Source organism: Temnothorax nylanderi, unplaced genomic scaffold (genome assembly GCF_030848795.1).
Source record: "Temnothorax nylanderi isolate EJ_2023f unplaced genomic scaffold, tnyl_v1.0 TNYL_tig0044_pilon, whole genome shotgun sequence".
NCBI lineage: Eukaryota > Metazoa > Arthropoda > Insecta > Hymenoptera > Formicidae > Temnothorax > Temnothorax nylanderi.
In genome coordinates this window covers 517,982-544,424 of record NW_027249106.1, presented here as the reverse complement: position 1 = coordinate 544,424, position 26,443 = coordinate 517,982, and the positions used below count along the sequence as shown (strand labels likewise).

The 26,443-nt window shown below is 39.0% G+C and overlaps 1 protein-coding gene and 1 long non-coding RNA gene across 5 annotated transcripts in view; one reads left to right on the top strand and one right to left on the bottom strand.

Moving 5' to 3' along the window:
* LOC139771779 (uncharacterized) overlaps positions 1–26,443 on the top strand; it is a 62,909-nt gene that overhangs the window by 12,163 nt on the left and 24,303 nt on the right. The gene's annotated exons all lie outside the window — the stretch shown is intronic.
* The window catches only part of LOC139771778 (uncharacterized), a 46,752-nt gene that overhangs the window by 6,585 nt on the left and 13,724 nt on the right, over positions 1–26,443 (bottom strand). Inside the window, exon 1 of one of the 3 annotated variants that reach the window (XM_071704814.1) lies at positions 16,330–16,807. The exons of the other annotated variants lie outside the window; for them this stretch is intronic. The gene's annotated coding sequence lies outside the window, so the exon portion shown is untranslated. Of the gene's footprint in view, positions 1–16,329; positions 16,808–26,443 lie in introns of those variants that run through there. 3 annotated transcript variants of the gene reach the window in all.

Below are 26,443 nucleotides of genomic sequence, written 5' to 3'. Positions count from 1 at the left end.
AGCCTCTTATACTTGCGATAATTGGCAATTATAATTGAAAGGCAATTTCCACGCGCGTGTTACGCGATTTTATTTAATTATGCAATATGAATTACACAATATTTCATGATATTTACTAATATCAGCGCTATTGCGGCGCGTCAAGAACTTATCTCGCGGTATTGTTAGAAATGAAAATAGTATACTTGGCTCGATACATCGGTATCTCTTGCACACCGTATCCATTTTGGTACGTGAATCCTGTGCCGCCCACACGTCTCATTGTTAGGATACGCATCTCCTTAAGAATACGCGCAACCTCACCATATCTATGCAGCCCTTTTGAGCGCGATGCATAGAACATGGCACGTTTTGTACTGCAAAACTAAGAGAAAATGGATATCATCAGCTAAATGTAAGATATGTTTATGATCATGACAGCTTCTCATCCTGACAGAAACGAAATACTTAAAATTTCTCTCTTTCTCTAATTTATATATTTTTACATATCTATTCTTCAATATTTTTGTTAATTTATTATCATTTATTCTTTCTTAATTGAAACGGCGAGTTATTAGTATTCCCAAAGAAAATAAATAATACTGGTCTATATATTAATAACTAATAAAAATAAAAAATATATATATATATGTCGATATATAATATTTGCAACGTTTGGTTGAACAAATGATAATCCGAATGAACAAAAGTATCAATAAAATTCAAGCATCCCTAAACGCGAAATAATTCAGACAACAGGGTAATTGATATTAAATTCTCACACATCTTGCCGCCCACAACTATTCCATTGTCTCGAATATGTTATTTTCAAGGAAGCGATCGTAATACCGCCATGGTCGGCATGTTCTATGATTCGGTCCTCCGCGACGGGTGCAGGAATCAGCCTTCGATAGGAGCGATGAGCATAATATATGGCATATATGAAAAGGGAGGTGTACCGAAATGCATTTGCGCAAAAAAAAGAGAAAAAAAGGAAATTGAAAAGTAAGAAAAATTCTGATTTGTATAGAAAGAATTATAATTCGCATACCTTATCCAATTTATTATTACGATAAAGCGCGAAATGCGCGACGACAATTTAATTATTAAAATGCAGACAATAAGAGAATATTCGATTATAGAATATTTGGCAGTTATTTTACAATATACGTGGAATATTTCGTGGGGAGCAAATCGCTGGCGACAACAAACACGATCTTGACGTTTATTTTTGCGACGCGGCGGTCAGTTGCGTACGGGTGTTGTGCATGTTATGGTCAAATCCTGAAACGCGGCTTTCCTAACATTGACTGGTCAATTCTGCGGAATGACTGGTCAATCCTGCGAATAACCAAGCGTCTTGATTAAAGCAGTTTCTAGGGATAGGCTGGGAGTTAGATTAGTTTTTTTATGCGGGAGAGGCTCCGCCTATTTGTGTACACACATATGTTTATACACACATATCAGCAAATTACTACAAAATTTTGACCAAGACGCTTGGTCGGTCGGCAGAATTGGTTAGTCAATCCTAGGATTGGCCACGTTTCGGGCTTTGACCATAACATTATAAATATAGAAAGATTACTATTTTTATGCGATTTATATTTGGATTTGTCGTCGATTAAATTGTAATTTTTCCTATAATTTTTAGTTTAAAAACGTGGAGCAATGCACAGTGTGAGTAATAATTCAGATTGAAATTTAAGTAATATGGAGAATCGTCATAATTCGATTATTAATTAATAATCAATTTGTGTTAATTCCCTCCCGTGGGTACATTGATATGGTGGGATGGCTCAGTATTTGCAGAACTTTTCTCACACAAAAGGAAAGCTGTTGTAAATTTTCAAGCACGTCCGATTGGAAGTGTTGTATAAAATATCGCACAATCATTGTGTTTTAACAATCACATCTCGGGAATGCCGTACAAAATATCGCGCGATCATAATGAACCATGCATGTTTGTTGTGCAACGAATCTTATAAAAGTGGCTAAGGAGGCATCGAGCGACGATGGAGTAACTAAAATCTGATTATTTGATTTGGACGTTTATTTGAATGATTTAAATAAAAATTAGAAATAAAAATAAATACGATATATTAAATTTTACAAGAGGTCATTCGCCAAATCCGTTTAACGCACAAAGTTGAACGCGTCGTGTCGCGTGTCGAGAGTAGGGAGCTCATGAAGGTATGACGCGAGGAGTCAGAGGAGAGAAAACGGAGAGAAAGAAACGCGCAGGTCTTAAAGAGGGGATTTCGCCGTGTGTACCGTGGCGGGGATCAAATGATAGTCTACGCATCGGAGAAAGAGAGGTGTTGTTCAGCGAATAAAGGCATTGCGAGAGAAAGAGAGAGGCACGGAGACGCGCAGACGCGTCTCCACCTTCATCGCTCGGCTCCGACCGTTGAATCGGAGATACCGATAGCGGCCATCGCGGTCACAAATATACCCCGTGTAGGCGGGACCAAAGTTTTCGTCGCATGTGTGCAGTTGTGCATGTGTATTAAGCTCATGCCGATGTGATGCATAAGTGAGTGCATGCAACCGCGTTATGCGACCTGCCCTATAGCGAAGTACCTAAATTGTGATCCATCGGATCAGACTATTATAGGTTTTAGTAGTGCTAGAAATAAAAATCCACTTCCAATTGAAATAAAAATAAGGACAAGAATTGTACAAACTTCACGAATTGTTTATGTTCAGGCAAAAAATTAATTATGATACTATAACTTGTTTATTTTTATCTCATATATTAAAAGATTACACTCTCAGGAAATAAAAAGTTCAGGTTTCTTCTTAAAACAAGGCTAGCTTCATTCGTAATTTCTTTCAGACTAAATTAATGTTTGGAATTTGGATTGATTTCTAATGCGAGATTTAAGAGGAGGGAATATAGTGTCTTTTTCTTAGAAAAAAAATAGAAATAATTTCGAAAACAATTGAGATTATAATGAATCATGATGATAATTTCATGGCAAAATAAGTTAGAACGGATATTATTGTTATACATCATATTGACCGATGCTAATACCAAAAAAACAATTCGCGAGCTATTAAATAGATACTATTATCGATATTGAAAGAATTAGTTAGAGTATTCTGGCGACGATAATTTAATTTAATTTCTGACATTAATTAAATATAACATGCTTAATTACTATAGCTGTAATTGTAGTATATTAATTTGTACACGAAAGACCCCCTTCCACCTGTACGAAATCCTGTACAAGTAACTGTAATCATATGTATGTATCAGTGTGCATAATTGTGTTAATAACGATAATAGCATTCGCTCAATACATCTTTATTATTTTGCAAAATCATAAATTTGTATAAAGTTTTTGGAAACCAAACTTTCGTAGCTTAATATGAATCAGAATTCTTACAATTTGAAATAGAACCAATCTTTTAATGCTTATTTTTGCAACCTATTTTGTCTTAATTTATCAATTATTAGAATTTAGAATTAATTGGTGTTTAGAAAATCATAATTTCGAGAATCATAATTCATAATTATTGGTCTGAGGGAAAGAGTCTCATTATTTTTTTTCATAATTTTATTTAATAGGCTGTTAATGCCACAGATAATTCTTTTGATGAGTACAAATGTATCTTATCAACTTGTATTAATGACTGTCAAAAGCATAGATATATACATTAAAACGATGCATGACAGTTTCTATGCATATAAATAATCTTTTATCAGCGCTCGAATGGATCCGACTGATAGCGTAATCCGCTATTCTATAGCAATTTGAATTTTTTTTCTAACTACTGGATAATATTGACTTTTAATTGGTTTTAATGACGTTACATTGCTTGACGAAGCGTAACAAGTGGCAACGCAGTTTATCTCAATTTGCGATAGAAAAACACGTATATCACACACGACTATAATGACTGTAATAAAATTAGCATAACTTATCGACATCAGAGTCATTTTGATATCACTTGATAACGTGCTGAGGAAAAAGCTTGCAATTTTATAAACGTGCCAAAATCAATTTATTCTCGTATTTCGATGATAATAGATAAAATATAAACAAATTTCTTTATTGACAACGCATTGATACAAAATATTAGACTGTTTTGTGTTACTCATTAAAATAATTTATTGCACGCTGTGTTTATTGCACGCTTATATAACAGTATTGATAAAACATTTCGTATATACTATACTGATTCATAAACATCGCCTATTCAAAGAGTTGTGTTGTTTTTATTGTAAACTTTACAAATAAGTAAGTTGATTCGCGGATCGATATCTAATGATGAATTTTTTTCGATCATTGTCGTGATTCTCATTTACGTGATATAAGAACTGAGATTTTCGAGATATCAATCTTCCGTCGGACATTTTATTTTTCATTAAACTACGCGGAATGATCGGCGTGAAAAGCCATAGGCATATATCATGCGATGAAAACTAATTCATTATTTCGCGCGTTGCGTGATTCTTCGAACGTTTTCGTCCGAGTATAGTTAACACTGTAGATAAAAAAATTATATTTGAGTTAATCGGAATAATAGTGTGTAAAGTAAAATAAAGAGCTCTAATTTATGTTCCATAAACGAAAGCGGTGTTGTTTCTAGATAAAAAAGGTAAAAACAAATTTCTTAAAGGTTTTGTCCATTAAAAGTTCTTAAGGTAATCGAACAACTGTTTAAGAGTTATGTATTCAATGTACAACTCTATTTATCGCGTTGTTATGGCGGTAAAGATAGAAAAACAAGCTCTCTCTCTCTCTCTCTCTCTCTCTCTCTCTCTCGGTTATATTTAAGAATACGTTTAAATCTCTCGCACGTAGAGATACGATTACGCGAGTTTATTATATGTACACGCGACGGTGTGCGCGCATGTTATATGCACACGCATGTTTATTACGTTGATAATAACACCATAATTATATCGGCCGCGAATATGGCACTCTCGTATTATTGCTATTATTAATGCGATTATGATTTACGACGTCAGATTAATATTACTTCAATAAGTAATAATTCCGTCCACGACTTACAAATTACACGCCGCGCCGTCGCTCTAATTTACAAAGTGGTGACAAGTTACCAAACGCGAGTGACTCGTCAACGCTGTTTTGTTTCCACGATAAAACGCCGTGTACTCTTCATTAATGTAAATTACGCGTATTTATACGACGATACGATTGCATTTGTATGACATTTACCGCTGGTCATTGTATCTCGATTCATCTGTCGTTTTCCAAAGTAATACCATCCATTAAAAACATTGGATATGTATATATTTTACGAGAAATTTAGCGCAAGCAGACGGCACTAATCGCAAATGTATAATTGAAATAATTTACATGAATAGTAAATTAATACTATAATATATTAACCGAATTAATAAATTACCGAAAGAAATACCCTTTCGATATTAAATTATTATATAGCCGTTGATGCCATGCTGAATAAGTATAAGTATGGCAAATTAAGTAAAGAGGTTACTAAATATAATTGATATACACATAATTTAACGATATATACTGAGCACATTTATTTTTCTGTTCGATATGTATCATCTAGATACATCATTGTCTAGTTTCTTTTTCGCAACTGAATTATCAATTAACGATACTCGATACTTGTGAGAAAAAAAGAGAAAGAATCTCTCTCAAAGTTACTTCTGCATATATTTATTTGTTGAACAGATATTTTTCACATGACCGGTACTGCTTCATCGCAATGCAAAAAAGCGCGCGTGCAATTAAGCGCGATTACGAACTCCCCGGCGCGATCGCGACGCTCTACGGGAGTGATCTCTCTCTAGTGGAGCGGAAAATATCGGATCCTCTAATGGGAACCGGTTAAGAAAATAATCGCGTTTCGATGTTAGGCGGCGGCGGCGGCGGCGCCACATCAACGCGGCGCCGTACTTTTCACGGCCCTCAACGGATCACACGGAATTTAGATGAGAGCCTGGCGAGTTGCGACGAGTTAGAAGGGTCCGACGCCACCATGTCGATGGCACCAGGTATATCGGTAATGGACACCGATTAAAGGGACCAAATAGAACGAGAAGGATGTGAAAGGCTCCCAGTTTTTTTTATGGTGCGTAGAAGTCGGGTGCTGTTACGCGATTAAATTATGAGGTATATTTAGTATTTTCTTGTATGAAAAATACAAATATAATATAAAAATATACGGTATTGTCAGATGACAATATTATACTGTATTATATTATAATAATGGATAAAAATAATTTATTAATTATTTTAAGTTTATATTATGATATAAGTTTCTCAAATGCATAGATATAATCTTCTCAGCCAAACATGGATCAATATGACTATTGCATTAACCTTTATATATGTGTGTTAGATCTTTAATAATAATTAATTTAAAAATACAAATAGCTAAGAATGAAATTTGTACACATGTACGTAATATGCGTATCAACGCGACGTTATGTTTATGGGTATGTGTATTCTTGAGGGCATGTGTGCATCCTAGGGTCAAGCGTCGGCGGCGCTATTTGCGTATGCCGGCCAGACGTCGCGAGCGTGCGATCGAAGAGCTTTAATCCGGCGGCATTCGTGGAAGACGAGTCTCTGACGATTACAACGAAGTACTTTGGTGCATCGGGACTGTTCTCATCCCGAGGACCGGCTGGTGCCGAGGCGCCACGGCGCCGACCGCGTAGAAGGGTTTCCTTGTAGATCCTACACAGTTGCATGCGCTCACACATATACGTGTATCACACACGTCGCACGATGGTCGTCCTTTTTTTCTTAACTCCTTGGTGAGGTGACACAGAGGCCCGGTGATGTCTCAGGGCTCTCATCGTGTTTGAGGGAGCTTATCTTGCCTCCGTGACATTATCGTGGATTATTTGTTACCTTGTGTTAGGCGTGTGAATATCTTTAACAATTGCGCACGCAACTCAATCTATGCTTCATTTGTTCGATATGTTTTATTCGATAACGGATAAACCAAACTTTGGTAGAATGATTACTTTTTAAAATATTATCTGCATTGTTATAGTAATTATGTAGAGAAATCATTTCATGCGGAAAGTGAAGTTAGAACACCTTTTTTAGTAATTTTCTTATTTTGTTTGTGAGTTAATTTAAGTTAATAAATATTTAAAGCGCCGCAATTATTTCAACGATATCTAGTATCTATAATATCCGTATGAGTTTTATTCTTCTACGAGTATGCGTGACGTATAAAGATGTGGGAATCGCGTGACACGGTTCCGTAAGTTTGACGTTCAATAAATAAGTGGTCTCTTTGAAGAGATTCCAGTCACGATTTTTTTTTTATCGATCGTTGTGCCGGCAAATCGTCTTAGATGTCACGAATAAAGCTTCGTAGAAATTTAATTTCGGCACGAATATTATATTCTAGCAAAAAAATATTAAATATAAAAACACGTTTTACGCACACATAAACTATATATGTATAAAATATACCAAAAAAGTCTGTCTCTTCTTCCTAAATCCGGGAAAATATATAATATACATACAATATAAGTATAATACTGTAGGATAGAAAGTTATTCACATTGCATCTATAGTCAATCCAGCAAATTTACTCATGATTAACAACTAACCAGCGAAAAGACGGAAAGCAATCTTTCGGTTACCCGCGTGAACCTTCGAGTTTCGATTCAAAAACCGCAGTCAAGGTGATCTTGTCGCGTATTTTTTCTTTCTCTTGGCACTTGGAAAAAAGAAGTTAATAATAATAAGAAAGAGAGGGCCAGTGACGAACAGAGCTAATAAACTAATTCGGCAGGCTATTTTTCAAGTAATTTTTTCTGCAACCAAAAATGGGTGCATAGCTAACTAGCCAAGAGAGAGGCGTGATATTTTTTTAACGTGGTAGTATATATTGTAATATAAGTATTACAACTGATTGAAATCAGTGCATTGATTAATTAGAGTCAATAAAAAAGAGAATTAAGCTAAAATAAAATTAGCTTAATAAAATTTGAATGATCTATTAAAAAGATCTTCTTTTTAAGGATCTTTGTACCTTTTACAAATCTATTTTTAAGAAGTGATATGTATGCACATTTAGATTATAGAAAATTATAAAACATGAGTATTTGGATAAATAGAAAAATTCTGCTTTTATAAGATTTTTAACGAAACACTAAGACGGAAATGTATGAGAAAGAAGATATCGATCTTATCCTATTCAATTAACACAATTCCTGAGAAATTATGTGTGAGACGGTGAGAGATATGCGTATCCGATCGCCCCAGGGTGCCTCGAACCTGCCTTTCGGTAACCTGAGACCGTAGATGCAAACACCAGATAAGATTCTCTGAGGGATTGTGGTCCAGTTTCGGCACGCGCCTCTTCCTCTCGAGATCGTATGAGAAACTTGCGACGCCGACGGCGCGAGTGTAGGTGCTTGCAAAGGTGCGAGTGACAAGTCGGTGTTTGTGTGCCTTGTTCATATAGCAATATTTATTCCCAATATATATTCTATCGATATGCAAGTATTTATCTTTCTTTTTTATAAAATACAAAAGGGATTACATGTTTTTTGGTACGTATTTCTCGATGGTACAAGCTCTTTTATCACCGCACCGGTGGTCTTTTACCACGAATGATCCGTGGCGCTTATTGACTTTACATAGTCAAGCGCGTACGTATAATTAGCTATAAAGTACGTCATATAACTCGCCGTGCGTATGCATTGGACCATAACAACGATCGGCGTGCACTTATGGTCTAATGTCAATGTTCATCCGACTTAAATGCCTCGGCAAACTGCTCTCTCTCCATCGTTAGTATAAATCTCCTCGTGAAATAAATTTATTTGCGCTTACGTGCGCCACAACGAACACGAACACATCGTCTTTCTGTAGGTGTAGAAAGGGGGAAGCGACAAAAGAGAGAAAAAGAAGGGAAGAGAGAGAGAGAGAGAGAGGAAGAAGAACGGGAAAGGAGGACGGGCTTCTCGCAACCTGCGCAACGAGAATTTCTGCTACTTCGATCCTCTCTACCGCCACGTGGAAATATCTGATGTTCTCGCGTGCACATGTATGTGCTTCTATACACGTCACAGCGTATTCGATTCGATTGCACGAATTAATCGGCGTGATGAAAGTATGTTAATGTTTAAAGCATAAATACATGTATCTAAGCGTCAAAGAAGTCGAAGGCAAATGGCAATCGAAACTCGATGCAAATTTCAACATTTCGTGAGCATGGCCTTGAATAAAAGGAAATCGCCAATTAAGTAACGCGGTAAACATTGTGCTCTATTTGTATTATCATTTACACGCTGTAGATGTAATATCTAAGTGACATAAATTCCAAAAATAGGTTTTTTATTACTGTGAATCTTTTTCTGAAATGACGAATGAATATATCGTTCTTTGCCGTCGTTTCTACAACTTATCTTTCCCGTCAAACAATTCAAGTATCGTTCGAACCACTTGTGAACACTTTAGCGAATCGTCTCTGATTTACTGCTGCGTATATTTTGCTGGAAATAACGATCTCTTTTTATCGCTATTTTTATTGTCCGGCGCGCGGAGACATTGGTTGAATTTAGCAGTAAATCTGAAATACGCGCGTAGAAGACGCATCGTGTGCACGTTGTATAGACGCTCTTCGGAAAAACCATCGATATAGCAGCTATAGCCATACATCCGGTGCGGTCGCGAACGTTTGAGTCATTAAGCGAAACATTGCAAAAAAAGATAACTTGTGTCACTTCTTATCGTACGTGGTTTATCCTCGCCGAACTTATTCGGAACACAGACTTTTTCAACTAGAATCAGTTTTACTTTGCATAAATGCGTGGAAAACGATAGATGTGTCAAACATTACTTAATTTATATTATTTAGGTTATAGAGAAATATCAATTATGCAAATTTGAAAAAAATCATATTTTTAGACTAACATCGCGCTACAATATTATGTTAACAGTTTTCAGTTAATTTTGTCACGTTGCGAAAAGACTAATCTGCATTTAAAAAATTTACACAAGCGTTTCAAAGAAAAATGTTTCGCCTCTCACGCGCTGGCGATGTTAAGAAGCAATAAAATCGGAATCGCTTTTGGCATCTCAGCGACGGCAAGTCAGAAGTAAGCCAGAGATACGAAGATCCGGCGCCAGGACTTTGGTCGAGCTTCGTTAAGTAATTTGTCGGTCTCGACATTACACGGAACGGACCATCTACCTAGGGAGCAACGCTTTCGTCCTTCGCCGAGAAGAGCGGCGATGTGAGCGGGACGCACTGATTTGAGTCATTCGACCGTTATAAATTTCACGTTTCATTAATAGAATGCCGAAACAATGTTTCGTCAACTTTCTTTTTCGTGAATCAGAATTAGCGAGAATCTCGGAAAAAGAAGATGAAGCAGAGGAAATACCAAACATTGCTTGATTTTAGCTTTGCATATTTAATAAGTAGATATAAAAAATTATAGTGTTATTTCAGAAATTGTTTCAGAAAATAAGTTTACATTTAAAATTTTAAACATTTAGTTTCGGATAGTAGGGTATTTAGAATTCACATAAGGGATCGAACGGTTGCATCGACGCTGCAGCGTTAGAAAATATCGTACTCTATTATAGAAGTAGCGCACGTTACTTTATACGTCCGCAAAGAGAGTGCAGTCGGATACATTCTCGAGTATGCATGCCTCCGATGCCGCATGCCCGGCCACGTTATTACCTAATTATTATTCAATGGTACAACAATCCGCGACTTTGCGGGTGCATTACTGTAGGCTTCGTAGAATCAACTTACCGACGTAAAATTTCGTGCACGGTTAGTAAAACCAGTGAGCCAAGGAGTAAATGGGCAAACAAATAAATAAGTAGATGCTTATATGAGGAGCTCCGATCTCTCTCTCTCTCTCTCTCTCTCTCTCTCTCTCTCTCTCTCTCTCTCTCTCTCTCTCTCTCTCTCTCTCTCTCTCTCTCTCTCTCTCTCGGACCTTCTCCCCTTACTCGCGCCGTTGTTAGTTATGCGCGCTGACTTTTCGCGCGTCCGGAATAAACGAGATCTCAATCGCACGGAATAACGACGCGAACTCGTAAGCACGGAAACCGGATGAGCCGCGACGAGTAACATGTGCATACGTGCGTGCACGCGTGCAATGGAAGTCGAGCATTTCGTATGTCTTTTCCCATCTCTGTTCGTATCCGTCTAGATGCTATTGTCTATCTCTTTTCTCATGGTAGTACGTTTTTATGATTCGGATCGCTTACCTATAGGGTTGGTTAATGATATTCTGTAGATGCATTTCCGCAAAGGTGTGAGACACTTAATATATTTTGATATTTTACGTATTCTTTTATACGTTTTAATGTTTTAGATAAATTACTTTCAAATATTTTTTAATAAGAATTTGTTACTAACTCCTAAGGAATACGAAAAAAATCTTTTTTGAATAAGATTCGCGATAAATAGAAACCGTCAGTGATCGAATTTTTTACAAATTCAGGATTCACGTAACCTTCTTATGAAGATAAAAAAAGCGTTTTTTTTCGGACATTTGTTGGCACCCGGTTTGCTCCCCTACTTACATTTACTTTACATGAAACACACGGTCGATTCAGTTAGCAAGCATTCTCCGAGCGGGTGGCAAGACCCAATTACAAAAAGAAAAAAGAAAGGAAAAGGAAAAGAAACGAATGTGAAGAGAGTAGATCGAGAAAAAGAAAACGCTCAAATCGTGCCGGATGTTCGGGATCGCGGTCGCGTTCTTGTATTCCGATCGTCTGTACATTGTAACAATTTGATCGCTCAAAAATTGAGCTTTAACAGAATCGTCGAGATCCGCGGACAAAAGTCGTGACACCAAAATTTGGGAATATGCATCTTGCACTTATTTTCAATGAACAAAATATTAAAACTAATTACATCGAATTATGCATGATTCTTTCCTTTTCCTTTCTCTCTTTGCGGATTTTCCACGACCAGTTTATGCTAAGTTAGCGGTCGATCAATTACTCCGAATAGCTAGAAATTATTTGTAGCGAGCAGCGGAGTAAAAAATCAGAGAATCGTTTAAATCATGGGAGTGTGTTGATTAATGTTGGAAGAATCGATCGGAAAAAGGGACGAGTAGACACTAAATTGCTCATCCGGAAATGATTATATCTAATTAGGATATATCACCTTCTGTGTATGTATGCGAAATGTCAATGACTCTTGATAAATCGGAATACCACCGGCGATTACACGGCGTATCTATTAATATACGTTTAACTAGATCGTGAATTACACGCCGTCGCGCGTCGCCCAGTCCCTTTTGCAAACCGGTGCGCGCGATTACGAACACGTTCGGCGACTTCGTTATCGTAATTTCGAGAGTTTTCCCACGTGATTACCGATATATTTATACGACACATTTATCACGTCGCACGATCCCGCTTTTTGTATTAATCGTTGAAACTCGTAGAACGTTACACGGAAATTGATTTCTCGCGTAAGAACAAGATACGCGCGCGACAAATATAACGAAAATGTCAATGTATCCTAGATAGATGTAGGAGAATCGAGAAAATAAATGTATAATGTTATGCACGAGTATCATAAATGAGTATGTGTTTATAGTCGAGATCTTCGTACGAAAATTTTGGAAATTTGCATCATTCTTGAATTGCCACGTATTTAAATAAGACGATTGATGTCTTGCTGTTGCTCGCTCGTGGATACATTATGTCGAGTATTGCAAAACCCGAAGGAGTAAACTCAAACGCCCGCAGCGAGGAGACATGGGCACGCGCATGTGGGTACTTTGATATAGCACGAGCGCGGTTCTCTAATACTGCTTAAATATTTATGAATTACATCGCCTTACACATTCCCATTTTTGCGCGATCCAGGAGACCGCGAACCAGGAAGCGCGACCTCTCTCACTCTCTACGTGGTATCCCTGCTATATTCATTCGAATGCTGCGGAGAAGATTTATGCATCCAACCGACATTCACGCAGGTGCGGTATTCGCGAATATGAGTACTTGTGCGCGGCGAAGATGTACGTGGCTCGTCTCGGCGCGTTAATAGAAATCTAATAACTATTCGAAATCACTTTCCGGGATTTCCGTGCTGGGTAACGGGTAAATCGCTAAAAAGGCGAATTAAGGTAGGATCCGATATACACATACATGCAGTGATGCAGGCATACCCGGAATCAGTCCAGAGTATGCGACTTCTCCATGTTGCTCGTAGCTTCTTTCGCGTTCGCGTATAAAAGTATCGTAACAGACATGATTCCGGGTCGACGTCGTCGTCGTCGTCGCCGTCATCGTCATCGTCGCCGTTTTCGTCTCGCTCGATTAGTAGGCGTTGGATTCTTCGTTCGCAATTGAGACGGCTGGCTGTCTGGTTTTGCCTGCCTGCATGTGTCGTTGTCGTCGAGATACGCGCGATAGTTGTCTTTTTATTCGGATTATCGCGTGCTCTCGCGCTGCGCGAATCGTGGGCGGACGATTTGAACGCGCGTTACAGCTGACGTTGGGGATATTGAACTTTAAGCGTGACAAACTCGCGAGAGAGTGAAAAAAAATAGAATTGTTATAATAAAAATACATAAAGCTTTAACTTTCTCTAAAAACTTCTGAAAATGTTTAAGAAATAATAAGTTATTTTGTAATTTTATTTTTATTCATTTTGAACTCTTTGTGAAAAATATGCTATTCTAATTTATAATTTCGTAATAATGACATCTTCAGGGCGATAAATCAATGTGGCTCGAAGCAATCTTCTGTCAGAGGCACTCCATCGCGATGGGGAACGATTCTCGTTGAAACTTCCGGTTTTAGTCTGAACATGACTTTCCAATAAGGTCGATGGCGCAGCAGACGGCTGTTACTGGCATCTGCAGCCGGTATATATACCTTCGAGACGCCGATTCGAGGCGATACACAGCCTGCCAGGTAAGAGCAGAGCCAGGCTCGTGACGCATCATGCGCGCTTATCTACACGCAATATCTGAACGTCCATCCATGCGGCACCATCCGACACCGACGAACGACAGGACGGGAATTCGTCGTAGGGCTGATCTCGAGGTCGATTAGATACGGAGAATGCGCGACCGGAAGTGCACTAACACTTTAGTCAAATGGCCGATATCGATAGACGGAATCGTAATGTCGGATTATTGAAGATTGTAATATTGCGATCAGCTATTACTTTACACAAAGATAAAAAAATTTTACTCTTAAGTAAATTAAACTTTTAGCTTAAGAAATATCTAATTAGGAATCTTAAATATATAGAAAAAAATTATATTCAAAAAATTTACCTTATTCTAAACTTGAATACAATTTAAAAAGTCACCAATATTTGACTGCGCAAGAGCCATGATCACATTTCAGCAATGTAGGTATTCCATTTGATCTCGAAAAAGTTAGATTCTATTATGTCAGTGAATAACAGTGGGCTGTCCTGTCATTAGTTCCCCCATTAGTTGCGTGCTCCCGATATAGTAGAGTAGGAAATATTCGGCTATGGCGTTTCAGACGCCATCGCAGCAATCATTTAAGATCCCATAGAGAGCACAATTCCCAGTGCTACTAATAAATACTAATGAAAAAAAAAATGAAAAAAAAAATCATTTTATCCGTATATTAAAATATCCTGCCATAATACGTTTGTTGAAAGCACATCTCTCTCTCTCTCTCTCTCTCTCTCTATCCTCGTATCAAACTACTCAATTAAAATATAAAATAGGTAGTAAATCTAGATCTTGAATCATGATTATTTTAATATCTGAGAGTTCTCTTTCTCCCTCTTTCTCTCTCAAAGATTTAAAAAGTAAAATTTTATTACTCGTTTACACTATACAGCTATATTATGTTATAATCATACGAATAAATTAGATAGGATTTTGCAATTTAGATCTGGTCTTGAAGCAATGACTCTACAGTCTACTCGAAGAAATTTAGCATCTTTATTAAATTAAGATGTGGTTTGATAGTGAACGCTTTATCTTCTTTAAGTTAAGGTTTAATTGCTAAGATAGTTAATATACTAAAAACAAAAAATTACGATAAACGATCTGCCTTCCAGAAAATTTCTTATTGAGAAAAGAATGCCTTTGTATAAAATTCGTTTTCTATAACTTACTATTAAGAGAAAAGAATGTAATTTTTTCTAATTTATCAAATGTGAATTGTAGATGTAAAATACTTGGAACATTGTATGTGTACATTGTACACATACATTGCACTGATAAACACTTCCATCGTTATTTAAATTATATAGCGCGGCAGTAACATTTTCTTAAGGACATCGAATATACAATATACAATGATACGAAGCTCTCTTCGGAATTTACGTAAACGAACGCAAAAATGATATAGAATAATAATAGCTTCGCTTACGTTAATCATTTGCGCATCGTAACGCGATGCAAACTTTAATAAATGCAGCTAATCAGAGTAGCTGTCTTTCGACGCCGCCACGCGAAACGTACACCTGTGTGTTTTACTGGAGGCGTTCAGCGTGCAAGTATGCGTGCCGCTACCGTACGCATTATCGCGATAGCCTGGATTTATTATATGTGGGTTAATATAGTTGACTTGATTGAATGCATCGCGCGAGCGGTTTCGTTCAAACTTACTCGTTCATATGATTGAACGATTACATATTAACGCCCAATTAATAGTCTGCCCGATAATATGAAAAGAATGACTTGGCATGCACAAATCGCGATGTGAGTGCATAAAAAAATAATATTAATTATTATAATTAATCCGCAATAATCACAATACTTTTATTCTTGTTACATTACTCAATTGATTAAATGCCGCATTTAAATAGGCGTGCCGTTTTTAATTGCACGTAGAAATTATAATTGTGAATTTTTCAAGATACAAATACGATTAGCAAGAGAGTTTGACCGGAAATGAGCATCGCTGCAAAATCGAGAATAAGTATAACTATAATATAAAATTCACCGCGATATATCGCGTTGCCTTCTGCGTTCTATCGTGATTTCCTGTCCGTTTCCTTCGGGAACACATCGCCCACCACCGCCATACAGTTGTTCTCAATGCTGTCTTACTTTTTTCCCCGAAATATTAAATAGTTATATGCATAAGACGATAACTGACATTTGACACTATTTGTTAAATGTGAGTTTATCCAAATATAAGGATTGATAAAATAACTGACCTGAACAATAAAAAAAACCTATTTCGAAATTGTCCTAAGGTCATATTTTAAAAAAGCGGAAAAAAGGTTGTATTAGAAAACTTTTTATAGCATTTTTTAAAATACATTTTTAAAGTGTCTCAAGTATTTTTAGTTTTAGTTTTAATCGAGATCAATCTCTTCACAATCTTGCAAACCACTTGAGAATCACTGTTAACTCATTGACAGGTCGTGTCTTTATACCTTTTGACCGTCTCGATCAGCACAACAGAGCTCCACTCCAGACCTTCCACTCATGATTTACCGTGTGGCATTTGTGTACGATTTGCATTAGCTAAAAGCGCCGAAAAAGTTGACGACGATCGCCTTGCCATTTTTTTCCCCGCGCGCTGCCGTTGCGCGAAATCTTGTTCGTCGGTTTGATGAAATATTATTGCACTCCGTGTTATATAGGTATCGATCGTGTGTCTGTTGTGATCGCGGCTGGTCGAAAAACAGGGCAATGCGAGGCTTGACGGTGAAATATACGTGAACACACGTACGCACACGCATTTGAGCCAAAAACACATGGGAACGAGGGCAAGAACGAGGGTCCCGATCCTCGTAAAAATTCACTTAGCTCCATCAAATTATCTGACCGACATCTCATTCATTAAGCTCCATTTGCAGCGAGGGGCGACAGTACCTTCCGTTCCCGCGGCTCATAAATGCATTACATTTTTAATGCACAGATGCATATGGAATGATGCATACGATATGATCGATGTGTTTGTGAAATGTTACAAAAAGACCAAAAGTTGCCCATCAGTAAGAGTATCGTAGTATAAAAAGTATATGGGTCCTTGGACTTAAGAAATGAAACGTAAGCTTAGGATCGGAGAAATAAATAAGCATATTAACATTCTCCAAGAGATATTGTAAAAACTTGAGTGTTTCGAGATAGTAGTAAAGTGACGACGAATAATGCACAACACATAGAGCACGTCGTGCAAGGCGCTTTCACGAGCGGACACGCGCGATAACACGCTCGGCGATTCGCGAGTGAGTAGAACTGAAACGAAGCGCGACACTACGATACACTATATTATTCTCTTAATCCCTGTAGTATCTTAATTATTGAATTTATTAAAGCGCGACGTAATCCCGGCGAGCCAGTATTATAATCCTGTGAAACTCACGCAGTAATATGGTCACGCCCGAGCGAGGCAGCGCTCGCTCGGTCGCTCGCGAGAAGTTAATTAGAAAACAAACAGAAAATTAACATGAACTCGGCAGCGCGAATCCCTCCGAACGGCCGTTACTCGCGATTTATCGTAACCCGTTGTGGATCTGGTCTCGGTGATGACCGGTTTGCGTACATCGGGGGATCGGTTGCTCGACTTGATCGACGATCGAAAATCGCCGATCGTCTGATCCCGAATGAATCCGTTTCTCTCGTGCGACCGATTCACAGGAAAGCCCCAAGAGTATATGGTGTGTGTGAGTCCTTAGAGTTTATATATAATCATTTTTTAGTAGAAATTCAATCCTCGACGATATAGAATACGAAAAAATTACGCTTGTTATTGCGCCTTTATTTAAAAAAAAAAAACGGATTATTTTTTGTATAATTAAGAATTATAATTGGAATGAGTAGGAATCGTTGAAAAGATTTTATTCCCTTTCCTTTCACGATATGTAACTTGAAAAACTTTACGCTATTTCTAAACGGAATTACTATAAGAGTTTTCGTTGGACAGTTTCAAATTCTATAGGAATTCTATATTTTATTGCGAGTAGTTCTCGCTCTCTACACATCCGCTCCTGGAAAGCCCGCGCCTCTTCCGCGACGAGGGTCAAACCAGTTTCGTCGTCGACGATGACGACGAAGAAGAGGAAACCGGCAGGAGAGAACGATCGCGGAAAAGCACGAAGAAATCATGAAATATCGTTTGATCGCGCGGACGTTTAACCCGTTAACGCGCGTGGGGCGTTAATCGACCGTGCTTTCTTGGGATTTCTTTTCCGTCTAAAGCAGCTCGCGTTAACTGCATGCGCGAGACACTGTGCAGTTATATGCACAGGTTTTCAAAAAGTCGATACTTACGGCCGACCGGACTGCGAAAATCTTCGCCGACCGTTAATCTTGATTTATGATAAGCGCGACCGCGATCTGGTCCACGACCGATCGCGCTGCTATAATTGGATTGTACGCAGGATGCAAGACCGACGCTACCGGCTCGCGGCGCGGCGCACCGCACGGCGCGAGCCGCCAGTCGTTTTCGTTCTTTTTGGCTAGACGGAGAAAACGTCTGCGATCGCTCGGAATAGCAATTACATGATTTGAAAAAGCAACAACAGATTTATGATATTACTATTCGAGTGCGAATGTTATATCTCTTACCTTTGCTACACGTTTTTAGCGAAACACATTTGAACTTTGACAGCAGATATTCGTATTTTGATGAATATCCAAAAATTAATTTTTCCTAATATATAAGAAAAAATTTCGAAACATTCGTTACACTCGTAAAATATTTAAACAGCGAATATACAATACATATATCTATCTATACGACTTTAACAAACATTTTCAAAGTGCTATTATGTGTGTTATATTTTTGTTATGTTTTAGCAGGTTATTAATATACTGTAATTATATGGATTTGCTATCACAAACAGAACTGCTACATAGATAAGAACTTGATAAATGACTACATTATAAACAAATTAATCGTATAGAACTACACATAGCAATTAATATGTCGTATTATACGTTGTATTAATATGTCTATTTGATCATTCACTATTGTCCGTATATCCATTGAGCTAAACGATTCCAGATTTATGATGCAGAAGCCGTTCGAACATTTTACCTGCATACCTATCATAAACGTGATTAGCATATCTCGTAACATTATCGTATTTCTCACCGTCCTATAAATATTAACAAATGTGCTTCTGCCTCTAATACGGAAAAAATACGGAAACCGTTTTCAAAGATTTTCTTTTTACTTTCCGCGTTAATTATCACTGATATCCGCAGCGCGCGTATATGAAATCAAGTCCACCCACTGCCGTTTCCTTCTTTTTTCTTTCCATATTATAATTCTATGGTTCGTTATCGTCATTAATAGATTACACTCTCCGTTCCTGAGTAGAACGAGTAAATCTTAATTAGGTGTCAGCCGCACTGTTTGCGACAAACAGAGAAAATTAAGCGACCGAGTCCGTTAGCCGATTGCTGCATAATGTATACATATACGTATGATTCGAGAGAGAGAGAGAGAGAGAGAGAGAGAGAGAGAGAGAGAGAGAGAGAGAGAGAGAGAGAGAGAGAGAGAGAGAGAGAGAGAGAGAGAGAGAGAGAGAGAGAGAGAGAGAGAGAGAAGCAGAGACCGGTCGAGACCATACCGATCGTCCTGCACTGTCTGCAGATCGATCGTTTGCGAGCGATTCGGAAGGCGCCAAGAGTGCTTTCGCCAACGTTCACTTTGACAAGCGATCGTCGATATTAAGGCAACGATGTATATGAGTACATTTGCATCCTGCAGCGTAGTACTCAACCGAATATTCAACCGAATAATTAGATCGTGAAGCGCGCACACGCGCGCATCTCGCGCACAGTGCGCACTTTGCCAGAACCGGTCCGGGCGGAGGTGCGTGTGCCGGGAAAATAATCTTCCCTCTTAATTAGAGTGATCGATTTTTGCCCAGAGCATTCTCTGATTTTCGCAGACTTTTGCGGTAGAAATTTTCTTTAAAGAGTAAAAACGAAAGATACTGGCAAAATTTCTGGATCGAATATGAATTCGTAGATTTAAAAAAAAGCGGTAGATATTATTATATTAAAATATTATACTTAATATTTTTACAATGATGCATTACTAATCTGCCTATTTTTATGGCATTCTTTGCGTAAATATATAACGAATTTGCACGCACTAACACTAGCAGTACCGGTACTAGGTACTAGCTACTAGTCGTACCAGTTAGTAGTCAGCTAGGTCGTCGAGACTTACTCGGTACGCAGTCTGTGAAAATGTTTAACGATATTAAGCAAGCGCAAAAGTAATCGCGCTTTCTGTTCTAAGTAACGGCGGAGATTTCGCCGTTTTTCACCGTGGCGACTCGTTACTCGCGGTATTTACTTTGCCGAGACGTATTTATAACGCACGATCGCGATAAATGATTTTTCCATTTCTTTTTCCGCCTTTTTCCAACCACGATCTAAACCGGTCAAGCACCAGATCGGCAGCGACCGCGGTATAAATCGCGGATATGGCGAGTAAGAAGATCCGCGGACGGCGCGCGACGATACTTTTCCCTTTATCATCCAATTAAAGATAAGGCTCCATTACGTTTATTCGCCCGGGCGGACGATTATTATTGCGTCCCCGACCAGGACGTTACGATTATTGTGCCTGGTAGATACGACCGCGATTTTATCGGCCAGTTCGTACGATATCCGCACAGCTAATCTGCAAAGTAGTTAAACCGTCCGATGCGCGACTTTGATAAGACCGCCGCGCTTTCTCTCTCTCTCTCTCTCTCTCTCTCTCTCTCTCTCTCTCTCTCTCTCTCTCTCTCTTTGTTTTCCTTTTTTTAATTATCGCGCGACAACTTTATCCTGGTCGGCAGACACACGTTGCGCTATAAGTACGTAATAATATGAAGCATAAGCGTTTAAATAAGAGATATATAAGGCTACGTTACGAAGAAGAATAAGAACGAAAAAGATAACCGATTAGATTGTGAGAAAAATAGAGTTTAGTTTAGTTATTTTCGATAATAATGAGTAGACAGATAATGAATAGACAGATTCATGTGTTAGAGGAGATTAAACCTGGTGAAGCTGTTTATTCGCCGCTAACATCCGGCTACGCGTGCATCGAGATGCATTTTCCTCGGCTGACACGCGCGCACGATTAACACACTATATTTGCTACGCGGCAGAAATAATTGCGATCGCTTCGAGCGATCGTTCGTAATAAGCGGTTGGTCGACTTACGTCCCGATGGAGATTAATTACATCACGACGAGCGACAGTTGATATATTAAAACAAATTGACATGATCGTGACCTCGTGACAATTTTCATAATCATAGCAGTTATGGAAAATGCCCTTCTTCGAGGCAACTTATTTAATAGCGCGTTATTTCCAATCAATCTAAAAGTTTCTTCGCTTTACGTCAAGACGTCAAACGATCTGTATTTTCTCATGAATAATAGCAACTATTATAATCAGTCGTAAAGACGAGCGCTCTCTCTCTCTCTCTCTCTCTCTCTCTCCCCCTCCCTCTCTCCTCAGACGTCGCATTTTTTTTATGTTACTCGCGCATACTAATGGTCAATAAGTAATTTCGTTTATTGGCTCGCGCAAAAATAAATTTTCTCATAACAACTTGCAACTTCTTGTAACTGACGATTGCCGCAGTGCCCTATTCCATCGTGTATTCCTGGGATATCGAGCTACCTGAGGAAGCTCTACCGGACCGCATGCAGAGAGTCGACGTCTCGCTTGAATGCATTCGATTGCAGTCACTGCAACAGCGGCGGTGGCGGCGGCGGGACACCTTTCGACCGCATAACGTTGCATCGCGCGCATTGGATCGCGTGTCGATTTTTAACGAATCGAGCCGCGCGCACGTTCGTCTCGTTGCAAACGATTTTACCGTTAATCGGCTTACGCAATCGGCGCGATATATCGAAGCTGAGCACGCGAACACACGTGCCACGCCTGGAAATACGAAAATTTTCAAAGCTGCGAATTGTTTGGAAATATCACAAGGCGGAGAACGCGTATTATATTCTAACAACATACTCGTAAATCAGAAACGTTATCAATTATGAAATCTGCACAAGTAATACATTTTTAGTTAGTGTAATATAAACTGAATGAGGATTATCTTGGCGACGAAAAAAGGTAAGCGTGACGCAATAAATACCTTTTAGACATGAAACAAATATTAAGGCGGAGTGTCAAGCTCTAAGTTGACATACATAAAGCGTTTCTTTCTATCCCATACTTTCATCCAATATACATTAGCCGCATAGCACGCGATCCAAGGGAAATGTGCGCTCTTTCTGGCATCTGGATCACGCGTGCGGAATCGGATAAGAGCGGGTCGTTGCGCCGAAAAAATGCATAGAACGAGAAATATTGCAAATTTCGAATTTCGATTCACTCGCCACAGCAAACTTCTCGATTGCATGCTCGTCACGCGACATTCCCGCCAACGGAGATGCATTAAAGCGAGATGGGAATTCAACGTAGAGTTTTATTGAGATTTAATGGAGTTATCGGGTTCTCTCCTGTCTTTTTCCTCTTTCCCCTTCTTACCTTCCTCCCCCCCTCTCTCTCTCTCTCTCTCTCTCTCTCTCTCTCTCTCTCTCTCTCTCTCTCTCTCTCTCTCTCTCTCTATTCATGCTGTCGAGACGAGGCTGCTCATGCGTGCGAATTTATGGCCCACGCTGATGACTTACCCTTGGCTGCTGTGAGAATCCGCCCGAGGGTGAGCCAAACACGGCCGTAACTATCAGCCGATCGCAAGCCGATCACGCAGGTAATATTGCGCGCTGCGATACAATTTAACTTTTCGATGTGCGATCACATGGGCGCCGCGAAAGAAGATTACACGTACATGAAAAATACGCAACGAAGATAATGCATTTTATCTTGATCACAAATATTAAAAATACTATTTTAAAACCTATTTGTTTCAAGCATTGACAAGTTCCGAATTATACAATAAACATGAACCACTTTCTCCGCAAATTTCTTGAATAGATAACAAGAACTTACTTTTTAAGTAATTTTTTGGGTCTTATTTTTGCAAAATTTTTTCCATATTCTTATTTTAATAAACATATAGTTTTTATTTAATAAAAAATAAGTAGTTTTGAATTTGTAGGATTTTTAGAAAAATTCTGATGACGCTTATGTGTGAGGCTTTCTAAGGAAAAACCTGACCCGACTAATACGTGCGATTATCCCTGCGAGCTAAAAATCACGTTTTATTAATTACGTATTCGTCGACACGAAAATGTAATTAATTAATGTCGCGCGTGATCGATCGCGAATTAATGCAAGTCGATGGAGACACGATAAAACGTTTTTCAGATATAACGATACTCTTGACTTTGTTACTCACGGAGGATGTAATCATTCCATCATTTTATCTCCTTCAGTGATATCGATACCCTTAGGCAGATTCTAATAATAAATATCGAAGAATCAATTTTTTAGTGGTTTGATACTAAAGATGAAAAGCAAATATATGATTATTCTAAATATAAAAATTGATGGATGCATATATGTATATATGCCCATATGTATATGGGTACGAAAATTACTGGTTGGAAATATATATAGGTATCTTGGATAACTATTAATATTGTTATAATATTTACAATAAATGCGGAACGATAGTAAATGCAAATTGACACGGAAGGAATTGTGGCTTCCTTGACGGTCACAATATCGGATCGAACGTCGACGTATCACCGATATAACGAATGTCGGCATTATGGAGCAAGTACGCATTGCGCTCATCTGCGTGCTCGCGATATCGTCGGAATGCGGGCTGATATGTACTCTATCGTATCGTAAATCCTATCGGGGAGCTGCTGTAAGATTCAGAACACTGTCGGCAGCCCTTTACTTTCGCGTTCTTCGCGGTGCGTGATACTTGGTTCGTTTCAAAAAAGACAATTCCGCGGCGCAATTATAATACGAACAATCTAATAACACACTTTAACCTTTTTGATATTTTAATCTTGTTATCGGAAAGGCGTGCGAGACGGATAACGAAATTTCTTGCACGTCTAATCTTGAAAAGAAAATTTTCTACATTTTTTAGACATTTTTATTCTGAAAATCTTATCTCCTTTTCAGTTGTACTGTAAGAAAACGCTCTATCTCACAAAGGTGTTACAAAGGTATTATTTACTTTAATAATTAGAGAGTCAATCGCGAGCAATAAGAGACATCCCTATGAACTATCGGGAGAAACCGTGGCTCGCGCAATTAGCGGCTTGTAATAATTTAAGCGGCTTCAATTAATGCATCTGTATACGCCAACGAGGAGTGCACCGCTGAGCTTCGCAGATAGGCGAGCGAGTGAAACTTCTTTAACGTACTCTTCCCAGACTAGTAATTAACACCGTGATCGTTATGGTCGTACTGTTTGTCAATTCATTAAAGTGGTTGTATTTTTTAATCAGTATCTTTATAATTTTCTTTGTGAAATTTTTTTGGTTTACAAAACAGACAATTAAACCGCGGCGGTCATATCGACAAATGTTTCGGAGATTAAGACATCGGACGATTTAGTATAAGTAGACTGAAAAACCTATTTTTATGAACAAGAGAACATATACATATCCAGCATGCTGCGCGTGCAATTCTTGCAACCTGGGGACAGAGGATAGATGAAGGAACGGTCGCGTAAAGAGCGCGACGACGCTTAATCTCACCGAAATAACGATAATGGCCAACGTGTACGTTACATATCTCATCCCCCTCGATGTGGAAACAGTTATATCCTCGCGGGACGAACGACGGCTCCCGCGGATTTATGGAAGTGGACGATGTGGCGGCGCGAGGTAAAATGCAAGCGCGGCTGCATATGCATATATATACATATATATGCAAGTACGCGTGCATATATTTACGCATCGTCGTGCGCCGCGCAGCCTGGCTCACCTTCCTTCTCGGTGAGAAGGAGGTGTTTGCATTGGCCTAGTGCCGAGGCGCGTTTGCAAGGCGAAATTAATTACCCCGTCCTCCGTCGTAACGGGTCTTCGGCCGATACTGAGAGAGAAAGAAAAAGGTAGAGAAAGACGATGAGAGACGAGAAAGAGCTTAGTCGGCACTGCATCCGATATGATTTTATCAGATTTTATTGCGGATTTACAGTTGCCGGAAAACAGCGGGGCTGCGCTTGCTTTCGAGAGAGTGTCGCGGGATTAGCCACGGTAATCGGCCGTATATCTGACGTATGACACTCGGCGCCGCGCCGCGCGCCGCGGCCGGTCCCAGGTGTCGATTCGTATGTGGATCGAGTTGCTCGATCGAGAAAATCTTGTAAACGCGCATCGCTCGTTCTCCTTACGAGTACCTACACACTAATTTCTAGATGTCCTGTAACGATCACCCTGATAGAATATTTTATAGTAGATTAATACGATGTAATGAAGTTCAAAAGAGTTTACAAGAATTCTAGTCAATAATTAATTACTTTAATTTCTAAAAAAGAGTGAGGGCTAAGAATATCTTAGAAGAATTTCTAGTGCCATTAAATAAATCTAGATTTAATTTAATTAATACAGATAATTAGTAGCTTAAGTAAAACTTTTATCGAAAATTGTAAATCTAGATAATCAATGTTAAAATATCGGGGAATCTAAGCGGAGGTATCGATAACTTGATAACATCTCACATCGTTAACATTCTTAGCAGTGTGTATCGTCGCCTGCAGCAATTACGCGAAGCAAGATACTTTTTAATTCGCGCTGTGCAATATACGTGGTCGCAGCAACGTACGACTCGCATCTGTGTCAAATTATTTACATGATCGTGGTGCGGGAGCTTCGGAGAGGATTCCACGTGCATAAGAGAGCAGCACATATTAACCCGATCTTTTCCATCTTGAGTTTGACGATTCGCGCGACTGACACTACCTCGATCGTTCTCGCTCGCATTTAAACGTGGCAAGTAGCGCCGTGCGAGCTCCCGCAGTCTTTCGTAATTATGCATGCACGTTGCAATGTGCGGTAATAAAGGCCAGATTGGGAGGGACTCATCGATTTCGATCAAGCCGCCTTCTGAAAGAAATTTAATTCACTAAACTATTTTTTTTTGTTATACATTTATACGTAGCCACTCACACGCACACATATATACTTTCTTGAATGTTTGGTAGAGACCAACTCCAAGGCGAAATAAATTCTCTCACACATACATTCGTCCTTTCTTTCGCTAGATCTTATATTCAGAAAGCGTGATCGCGCGTATATACACGCACACACGCTCACACATGGGTGCATCTCGGCTTCCAGCGAGCTGACCGACCAGCGAAGGTGTTGTTATAATTTACGATTATTCCGACTACATAGCGTGCGAAGAAATAGCAGCTAACCGGACAACTCGCGCCACACGGACAAATGACCCGCGGACATCGAAGAAACGCCAAGCGTTTGTCCGCTCTGCTAACGACGTCGTCGTCGAGGTCGATGGAAGGCGGAGGTGTGTTAAAAGGCCCGACCCTCTCGCTTAAAGTGATAATTAATCTCGCGAGTTAATGGCGATGTGTATATCGTCCTTCGGGGCGTTCACTTTTTAGTGGACTTTACTTGAGTTTGGAGAAATCAGCGA